This window comes from Alexandromys fortis, unplaced genomic scaffold (assembly GCF_014885135.2).
Source record: "Alexandromys fortis isolate MF-2015 unplaced genomic scaffold, M_Fortis_MF-2015_v1.1 scaffold_2_26212498_36691700, whole genome shotgun sequence".
NCBI lineage: Eukaryota > Metazoa > Chordata > Mammalia > Rodentia > Cricetidae > Alexandromys > Alexandromys fortis.
This window is the reverse complement of record NW_026067931.1, coordinates 1,288,261-1,299,536: the sequence shown is the minus strand read 5'-3', so window position 1 is coordinate 1,299,536 and position 11,276 is coordinate 1,288,261. Positions and strand designations below refer to the sequence as shown.

General features: G+C 37.0%; 1 pseudogene; it reads left to right on the top strand.

Moving 5' to 3' along the window:
* The first annotated feature begins 356 nt into the window (after nt 1-356).
* Nucleotides 357-939, top strand: LOC126503640 (40S ribosomal protein S7-like; annotated as a pseudogene).
* Nucleotides 940-11,276: the final 10,337 nt, after the last annotated feature.

Here is an 11,276-nt window from a genome sequence, read left to right as displayed (position 1 = left end):
ACAATGATGTAAAGACTAAATGAGGAAATGCATTTAATGCCCTAAAAAGGAAATGTGTCTGAGCATGTCAATGTATGACTTACTTTCAGGTGGTGAAACACTAAAAGCTCAACTTTGGTCAAGTGATTTTTCTTCATTATTTGGAATTAAAGTCCAAAAATTTATTTATGTTCATTAAATTAAATTTCCTAATTAGTAGCCTTACAATAGCTTAATGTAAAACATTAGGCCTGTCAAGAAATATAGATCATTAACATTAGTTAAAAGTCGTCTATCCACTTGTTTAGTGTGTAGTTTGTTCACTGTAAAATATAGTCTAAGGCTCTTTCCAAGCCGGCACTCCGTAAGGGCGAGCCATGTTCAGCTCGAGCGCCAAGATCGTCAAGACCAATGGCGAGAAACTGGACAAGTTCCAGTCCGGCATCTCTCAGGCTCTGGCTAGAGCTGGAGATGAACTAGAATCTCAAGGCGCAGTTGCAGGAGCTCAACATCACCGCGGCCAAGGAAATTGAAGTTGGTGATGGCCGGAAAGCCCTTATAATTTTTGTACCAGTTCCTCAGCTGAAATCCTTCCAAAAAGTCCAAGTCTGGCTGGTTCGTGAATTGGAGAAAAAAAGTTCAGCGGGAAACATGTAGTCTTCATTGCTCAGAGGAGGATTTTGCCCAAGCCAACTCGGAAAAGCCATACGAAAAATAAGCAGAAGCGCCCCAGAAGCTGCACGATCACCGCAGTGCACAACGCCATCCTTGAGGACTTGGTCTTCCCAAGTGCGATTGTGGGCAAGAGCATCTGTGTGAAACTGGACTGCAGCCGGCTCACAAAGGTTCATTTAGACAAAGCAGAACAACGTGGAGCACAAGGTGGAAACTTTTTCCAGTGTGTATAAGAAACTCACGGGCAAGGATGTTAATTTTGAATTCCCAGAGTTTCAGTTGTAAAGAAAATGACTGAATAAAGTGTCATTCGTTAAAAAGAAAGAAAAGAAATACAGTCTAAGGCCTTGATAAATGCAGCATGACTGAGCAGAACACACAGAGACAGCAGTTGGTTTTCTCAGAGAAAACTTACAATTATTTTTGAAAAGTTCAAAATTTATTATTTGGGGGATAATTGACATCTCATATTTAGTGATAGTTTTTGGAAAATGTGCTTCTCTAATAATCCATCTTTTCAACTCGAAATGGAATGCCTCTCTCATTTTATTTATATTTTAACATATTGTTCTGTCTTAGCAGTGTTTTGACATCCTTTGTAAACATGCATTATACTAATCATTCCGATTTTTTTTAAACTTTGTTTGTTATAGGCACTAACATTTTGTAGGCTATTGCATACCCAAAAATCTGTTGCCCTATATTTATATTTCACAGCTAACATATAGAATCATCCTATTTTAAATTATAATTAAACTTGTGTTTATTTGTGCATTTTAAAGATAGGCAATGGGATATTCTAGGAACCTTACTTTAAAATGACTTCTATGAAGTATATAATCACATTTTCTTCCTGAGCCTACTTTATTAGCTTACAAAATATGACTCTTTTAAAAACCCAAGGAAAGAATAGCTGGACCTAAGTTTGCATTCATGTCTTGTGTTACTTCGTTAGGTCTGAATTTGAAAGAAAAGTTTATAATTCTGGGCACACCATGTTTTGAAGGAATATGTCCATGAAGCACACTCCACACTGAAGCAAGGTCATTGCTGGAAAACTCTCAGAGGCTCGCTAGTGTGCATTGGGAAAAGCTGCAACATTAGCACACCAGACATTGTCAACATATTACTGCTTTTCGCTGACGAAGCACTGCCTTGTATTTGGATGCATAAATAGAGTACATATATTGACATAAAATGCTTAATCAACTTCTTAATCATCATCTTATCTTATTTTCGATTAAAGAAATTCTCTAGCGGTCCTCTGGTAGGAGCTTGTGAAAGGCAAATTCTTGACTATAAGAATGCAGTTTTTCCCCATTCAGTATCAAAAGTCTATCTAGGGATGCAATGCTCAATCATTATGTTATTGATTAAAAATAATCTAATTTGAATCTCTTATTTCACATCCAATAATCTCTTTTTTTTCCTTTTTAATAAGAAGTTTTTAAATGAGTATTTAAATTTGCATTTGTTTTCAATTTAGCATTTAGATGTCTTGTGTTTTCTTAATTTAAGAAGTTCTTAGTAATTTCTAGTTTCTTTCATAATATTCTTCTACATTTTCTTGACATATGTCTCATGAAATTATTCTGATTTTTTTTTTAATAAGCACAAGCTAATAAGTAGGATTAGTGGGTAATGGTACATGTTCCCAAACCTGATGACCTAAGTTTGATGCCAGAATCTGTAACAGGAATGAGCATGTTGGGTGCCAAACTGTTACAAGGAGCATGGGCCCTTTGTTCTGTCCCACCTAGCTAGCTTAACCCCAGAAATAATCACATAGAAATTGTATTAATTAAATCACTGCCTGGCCTATTAGCTCTAGCCTCTTATTGGCTAACTCTCACATCGTGATTAACCCATTTCTATTAAATCTGTGTATTACCACATGACTGTGGCTTACCAGCAAAATTCTAACTTAAGTCCATTTCAGGCAGGTGATTCATGGCATCTGCCTGTTTGTCCTTTTTCCCAACATTCAGCTCTGTCTACTCTGCCTATCTAATCTGCCCTATCAAAAGGCCAAGGCAGTTTCTTTATTCAACCAATGAAAGCAACACATAGACAGAAGGATCTCCTACACCAAGAACCCACATGATAAAATAGACAAACTGGCTATTGCAAGGTATCATCTGACCACACAACACACAGACACATGCATATCTGCACACATGTGCACGCACACACACACACACAATTTAAATGGAATTACCCTATAATGGAGCAATAATGCCCCTACAAGGCCACAGGTTGACACATAAAAAGCCCAGTATCAGAAATGTGTTTGGAGTTGTTGGTTAGTGAAGTTCTGTAGACTACCTACCCACAACAGAGTAGGCAATTGCCAAAACTCTTGGTTATTCTCTAGAACTTGACAGTAAGATCTTATTGCTGAAGATATGTCAAATGAACTTAAAAATAATTTTTATTTTTTTCAGTAATATCCGTATTTACACAATATATCTTGATTGTATTAATCAACTACTACATCCTCTAACAGTCTCTAGTGTACCTTACCTGATATCCATCCCAACTTCATGTTTTTTATTGTTATTGTTTTTATTGTTATTAATAACCCTCCAAACCCAACTGTGCTGTACATATGCCCATAAGTGGTTATCCTCAGGGACATGAGTAGACTACAACAAGTCATGTCCTAAAAAAAGAGGAACTATCAACTGCAGTAGCTCTTCCTCTAGAATAGAGCCTCACATGCCCTCCCATCCTTATTGAAATTTTAACTGGCTTTATCTTGTTCAGGTAAATACAGTACTCTGAGGTGATACATACAACCATCATGTAATGTCCAGAAAAAATGTTTTACAGCTCTTTTTCCTATTTAATGATTTTACATTCTTTTGCCTCTTTCATGAAGTTCCCTGCACATTGAATGATTGAAAACAGTGACCTACTCACAGGTGAGAACTCAAAGTTACTTATATTTGACATCTTAACAAGTTACAAATTCCTACATTATCCATCACTCACTTGCAAAAAGGAGCTTTTCTGACTGCTGTTGAAAGCAGAGCAAACCCATGGCTACATACTCAAGGTGTAGTCAAACTTAACTACGTTGTTGAAGTATTTGACCTTTTCTCTAATGTAGGCATTTTGCTGCACCATGCTATTATTGCTTTGTACAGCATTACACATTTTCATTGCATGGTATCTGTCAGATTGTTTCTCAATCTATGTAGAGCTTGAAATCTAGAAGGTACCTTTGATTTGTAGTCCTATTTATTCCCTCACCTTATCTAGTTTTTTTTTTATTTTTTATAATATGCACACATCATACATTTATTTTTTAATACTGTGCACTAACAGCTAGCACATGAAGCTATAAAGCCAGAATGATTCAGTAGCCTTCTACTCTCTCTCTCTCTCTCTCTCTCTCTCTCTCTCTCTCCCTGTATCTAGTTTTAGTCATTGTCTTGTTGGTGGATTTTTCATTGCAATCAGAGTAGATATAATAAAAAGTATATCATTGTATTGTTTTCGTATTTAAATGGAAAGACCTTTACAGCTTTATTCCATCTTGTCCTCATTTTCTCACTCACCTCTTATTTTTATTATTTTCTTGCTCACTCAAATTCAATCATACAGATATTGGTGTAGGAGGTTCTTCTGTTTATGTTTTGATTTCATTGGTTAATCAATAAAGAAACTGCTTGGCCTCATAGGACAGAACTTAGGTAGGCAGAGTAGAAAGAACTGAATGATGGGAAGAATGGTAGAGTGGCAAATGCCATGGATGTCCTGCCTGAGATGGATGCTGGTTAGAATATTGCTGGTAAGCCACAGTCATGTGGCAATACACTGATTAATAGAAATGGGTTAAATTAAGATGTAAGAGTTAGTCAATAAGAAGTTAGAGCTAATGGGCCAGGCAGTGTTTAAATGAATACAGTTTCTGTGTGATTATTTCAGGTGCAAGATAGCTGGGCAGCTAGAAAGACAAGCAGCCCACTCCTCCTGTGACAGAGTGGGACCCACGTGGTCAGCTAAATCCACATAAAATCTGAGAGAGCTTCAAAAAGAATACAGAGTTTAAGACAGCTTCTTGCTATTTGCTTGTGACTTGCTGCAGCTCCTTTAAGAGAGGTTTTCCTGATTCATCTGTAGCAGAAAAAGAAAAGCTGTGCAGTTTTAAAATGCTGGCTTTCTGGGCTATGCAGCTAGTTGGCCTCTGTCTCTTGCATAAGACAAAGCCTCTATATTTACTAGGACTTTTTGTAGCCTTTTATCAACTGATTTACATAAATAGTTATTTTAATGTGCTTTTGAGATAAAATTATGTGTGGATACTCTATCATCTTTTAATCAAATTATATACTATTGTTAGCTGGGTTGGAAAGCTCTTTCTTTCTTTCTCTCATTCTGTCTTTTTTTTTCAATAGGAAAAATAATTACTTACTATATACTTCCAGGAACATAATCTGGTGGTTGGGAGTTTTCAGAGAGCAGGCACAGAGTAGGAGATGGAAGATGTAAGCTGTGGGAATCTTGCAGCCTGACTAACTAGCAGTCTTTACTTATACAAAGTTCAGTAATCAGGGATAGATTCGTATTCCAAAACATAGATGATATCATCTTTGTTTCTAAGCATGTTTAACTTTTTCACTTACTCATCTGGGTCATAAGTTTAGTCATCATTGATAAACAGTGATAGAACAGAGTTATCTTTTACAATCATTTCCTCTCAAGTTTAGTCATAATTGATGAACAGAATTACCTTTTATGATCATTCCACTTATCAATCCCATAACCCAATTTTTAAGAATCTAAAGCTGTATGACAAACAGCCTGTTCTCAGGCAGGTAGTTTGTATGACCTCAATGCCTCTAGATGGAGAAGAAGCTCCAAGCCAGCCTGTGTAGATTGTCCTGTCCTGAGCAGGGTATTATTAACTCTCAATGGTTAGAGTGCCCAAGAAAAATTCTTAGGTCCAAGCAGCTGCAGTTATTATTTAATTTCTGGTATAATATAACGTTTGCATTTTGTATCTTTATAGAATTTGTTTATATATCTAATCTTCACATTCTTTTGTTTCTTGGTCATACAAAACCACAGTGGCTCTCAAGGAGCTAACTATTCTAAGAAAGGAAGGTTTTGACATCTCAATCTTTTTCACCTTTTTACACCATTTTGCTCATCAATACAAGTTCCTCCATAGGGCAGAGGTAACTTCAGCTAATCTAACATTGTTGCTGTATATGTCATTATAATCTCCTGAATGTATACTAGGAACAAGCTTGTAAATTGATTTTTTTGTCCAACTCCTCTAGACCACAGAATCATTTTGACCTTCCTAGGTTTACTTTGTTTTGATTATCTTGCTCCTCAGTAGGTCCAGGGTAAGATGTTTTAAGACTATCTCATAGCCTCCTAAGATATCTCTAGCTTCTCTATGTGTGTCAAAACCTCCAAGGTGTAAGGAAGACCATTAAATAGATAAGGTTATCTTCCTAAATGAGGGACTTCCCTGAAGAGGCTTAGAAGCAGTACTCCTGGGAGAAGGCATAAATGATTCATAACAAATCCAGTACCCCAATGTTATACAAATATCAAAAGACCCACAAGTATGCAAGACATGGAATTAAAAAAAGTAATGTGGCAGTTACCATATGGCTTAGCTTTGCTAGAAGTTTGTCAAGCTGCTAGTCTGGCTTTAGGAGTTTTGCCATACCCATCAGATATGGCTGCACTAATATGCCAGTTACATTTCTTTTTTTTTTAGTAACTAACCATCTAATTAATTTTTCTCAACCCTATCACTGTTTCCCTTTTTCCCTTCTCTTCCCAGTCCCTCTTTCCAATCTTCCTCCTCCTCCCATCCACTCTTTCACCTTTCCATTTAGAAAAGAGTAGGCCACTCATATATATGCACCAGCCATGGCATGTCAAGTTTCAGCAAAATTAGGCACTTACTTTCCTATTAAGGCTGGATGAGTTAACCCAGCAGGAGTAAAGGGTCCCAAGAGCAGGCAACAGAGTCAGACAGCTTCCACAACCTCTGTCAAGAGCCTCACAAGAAGACCAAGGTACACAACTGCAGCACTTGTGCAGGGGGCCCACGTCAGACATATGCAAGATCTCTGGTTGGTGGTTCAGTTTCTATGAGCCCCAATGAACCCAGGTAAGTTTATTCTGTGTAATTTTCAATCATGGCCTTGACCCTCTGACTTCCACAATCCTTCCACTCCCTCTTCCATAGGATTTCCCTAGATCTGTGCAATGTTTGTCTTTGTGTCTATCTGTTTACATCAGCTTCTGGGTGAAGCCTCTTTGATGACTATTGGACTAGGCAACGATCTATGTGTATAGCAGAGTATACACACACACACACACACATGCACACACATATAATTAGTAATAATTAGAAATCATTTCATTGACTTTTCCCCCTTTCTCCCAGTCATGTTTGGTTCAATCCTAGGTTTATTGACTGTTCATCCTCTGGGTTTGGACCATTCAGGCAGTGTCAGGGGTGGGCTCCCTCTCATAGTATAGGCCTCAAGCTGGATCAGTCACTGGTTGGCCTCTTCCACAACTTCTGCATTACTTTTTTTTTCCCAGCATACCTGTAGGAATGGCACATTGTAGGTCAGTGTTTGTGTATCTGGGTTGGGATACTAATTCTTGCCTTCCTAAACCAGGAAATCTTGCCTGGTATAGGAGATGGCTGGTTCAAGCTCTGCATATCCCACTGTGAAGGGATCTTAGGTAGTGTCACCTCATAGATTCCTGAGTTTCTATTGCATTCATTTTTTAGCTAATCCCAGAGATGCACCTGAATGAAATGTTTCCATTCCCGATACTCTTCTCCTCCACCATCCCCAGCTTGGTCCCTCCTGTTCACATGCCCACTTACCTCTGCCCTCATTCACCTTTGACTTCTATTCTATTTCCTCTTCATAGTGAGATTCACGTATCCCCCTTGAGCCTTCCTTGTCTTTGGGTCTGTGGATTTTAGCATAGTTATCCTTTAATTTACAGCAAATATTCGCCTATAAGTGAGTACATACCATATTGTCTTGCTGGGTTTGGGTTACCCCACTCAATATGATCTTTTCTAGTTCTATCCATTTGCTAGCAAATTTCATGATTTCATTGTTAATACTATATTGTTTAAATGTAGCACATTTTCTTTATCCAGTCTTTGGTTGATTGACATCTAGGTTGTTTCAAGTTTCTGGCTATTATAAATAAAACTTCCGGGAACATAGTTTAGCAACTGTCCTTGTGATATGATAGAAGCTCTTTTGTCTGTACACCCAGGAGTGAGATAACAGGGTCTTCTAGTAGCTCTTTTCCCAATTTTCTGAGAAACTTCCAGTATCAGTTTCCAAAGTGACTGTACAAGTTTTTATTCCCACCAGCAACGGAGGAGTACTCCCCTTGCTCCACATCCTTGCCAGGATGAGCTGTCACGTGTGTTTTTTATCTTAGCCATTCTGAAAGGTATAAAATGGAATCTGAGAATCATTTTCACTGCATTTCCCTGATGGCTAAGGATTATGAACATTTCTTTAGATGTTTCTCAGTCATTTGAGATTCCTCTATAGAGAAGTTTCTGTTTAGATATGAGACACACTGAATCTGATAGAAGAGAAAGTGTGGAAAAGCCATGAACACATTGGTACAGGAGATAACTTCGTGAACAGAACATCAATTGCACAGATACTAAGAGCAACAATTAATAAATGGAACCTCATGAAGCTGAAAATCTTTAGTAAGACAAAGGACACTATACTATCAATGGGATAAAACAGCAGCCTATGGAATGGGAAAATATCTTCACAATCCCCACATCTGACAGAGGGTTGATCGCCAAAATATATAAAGAACTCAAGGAACTAGATATCAACAAACCAAATAGTCCAATAAAAAATGGGAGGTTATTTCTCTCCATCATATGGAAAAACTTCATCCCTGTTAGTTTTTGGCTCAAAGTATTTAACCAATTTAAAATTATTTGTTGAGGTTCTCACACTTGCGCTCTTAATTTTTAAATCACATTTTCTATGGTCAGAGATGCTGAGTGTTTTGATTGTCCTGGTTGCTGTATTGCTTAAGATGCTGCATGGAAATAAATGAGAATAATTTAAAACACATATGTGAAAAAATAGAATAATGCTAGTTTTAGACAAAACTAGCCAAGCATGTGAAATAAATTAACTAAACCAACTTTTAGTGTGCTAGATCAGGCTACAGATCCTGGGCTTTAAATTGACCTATTTTGCATTGTTCATTTCTTGAAGTAGTATAAGAAATACAAGGAAATGCATTCAACACCAACTTCTCAGAAAAAAAAACAAACATTATTAATATGATAAAACAATCAGATTTTGGAAAGAAACATGGATACTACTATAAAAAAGCAATGATAGCACTCATAGTGTATTATTCATCTTTGTCAAAGAAATAGCGAGACAATGTGACATTTATTCACACACACAAATTTAATCCTTAGCTACAAGAAACTTCATCGTAAGACCATTAATGACAAGAAAGTTGCTAAAGGACATTTGAGAACATCCTGGGGTTTATTATTATTATTTTCCTTCTCAATGTCCTCTAGAATAAGAGAATTACCAGTTTGATGTAATGGATATAGTTTTTCTAAAGGCAATTTGTGTCTTAAAATTTCTTTCAGATGTAGAAATAAACCAGAATAAAATATTTCAGACACATTTTTGTCATAAGCTAAATGTAAGCCTAGAATAATTTGCTAAATGTCACAAGGCAGGGAAAAATTAGTTGGAATACAAAGCTGCTTTGAACCTTAGCCGTAGTATTTTCTTGTACCTGCTTAGAAAATCACTCATGCTAGCTCGCAAAATACATTAAATCAAAAGGCTTTTGCACCATGGTTAACATCCTGGCTTTTATGATCTGCACAAGCCTTGATAGTACAGCACATATTTCACACATGTAATTCTGCTTCAGGATAACGTAAAATATGCTGAATTAATAATGCTTATAAGTATAATATATATGAGGAAAGTTTGGAAAAATCTTGATGAAAGGTGATATGTTTTTATGAGGTGCCAGATGTTTGCTTTTAAAAGTAATTTTTATTAACTCACACTGGCGAGATCTGTATTGAAGTGGTCTCTTTGTGATAGTATATTGTTTGAATTATGTTCTGTGAGACCTAGGCACAATAGGGTGAATAAAAAAATCTGTACCTGTCTAAATTTTATGTATTTTTAAATATTGGGCCATTGGGCTCCATTTTTAACACAGGTGCCGTGGATTAGATGAAAAACAGTAAAAAGTGTTATATATTTCATATGCAAGTACAGGTGTTTAAATGTACTGGTTATTATTTTAAATATTTTTTTATTATGGTAGGAATCATGATATCATGCTTAAAGATTATGTTTCTTCCAAGGTGTTCTGAACACATGTCAGTCATCAACTATTTAACAGTTCGTTACTTCCCCGCAGATATTATTTCCCCATTTTACAGAGGAGGGACCTTGTGACCAAATGTTTGCTTTTTAAATGTCACCAGAGCATTTTCAAATGATCTTTCTTCTTCAATCGGGTGTCCCTCCAAACTTGCACACTTGTGCCCAACTAGGATTTTTCTGTTGCCACTGAATAGCAAGGTGATCACTCCTCTGGTGATGAACTTCCATGACCCGCATGCTCAAGACCGTTGTCATGTCTGCCCGGATGAAAAGCAGTGCTCACAGTGCAAACGTAACAAAAGTTTACTAAACATTTAAGAATGTTGGAGGTATGTTATAAAGCATATAACCTCTATAAGTACCTGGTGCAGACCCCCCTTCACCAAAACTCCTTGGTTCTGTTTTGCTCTATGATGCATCTCATATTTCAAAACTCTCACGTGCTGCTTGAGCTTACGAAAAGCTGCCTCTGTAATTAGCCTTCCTGTCCCCACTTCCTATGTAAACAAGTCTATGACAAATTTTCTCTAATACTCCTTGTCCAGGAATGGGCTGGCACCTTAGCTCTGACAGGAGGAAAGAGAACAGTTAAACAGCCTACAAGTAAAGATATTATATCCTGTAGAACAAACAGAAGATAAAAGATTCCCAAACTTGAAAACCCTGAACAAGGGAACATGCCATTGTGACCCAAACTCACTGTGAGGAACTCTTTCTGGCTAATAGCCTTAAAAAGACATCCCAATTTGATTTCTGCAGATTGTTTTGGGCATCTGACTTGATGATGTCTGTCTGTCTGTCATCTATCTATCTATCTATCTATCTATCTATCTATCTATCTATCTCTCATCTATCTCTCATCCATCTATCCATCCATCATCTGTCTATTAATTTTTTACTTTGTTTTTCTGTATATGTAATAAATGCACTCATTCAAAATCCAAGTATGACTATTGGACCATGCTGCTATCCTCCTCATTTATTTCCTTACAACCACAGTGATACACCTCTTGCCACATCTCAAAGTTTGCTACAAGCCTACTCTAAACTCTAGGAAAATTGAGCCGAATTCCCTTCCTTTAATCTAAAGCACACAGGTCTGAGGATCAGCTTCTCAGGATGCAAATTTTCATTTCTCTTAAGAAAATATCATCATAGTTTGCCAGAATGGGTTCCATCTTGTGGCCAAAACAGCAA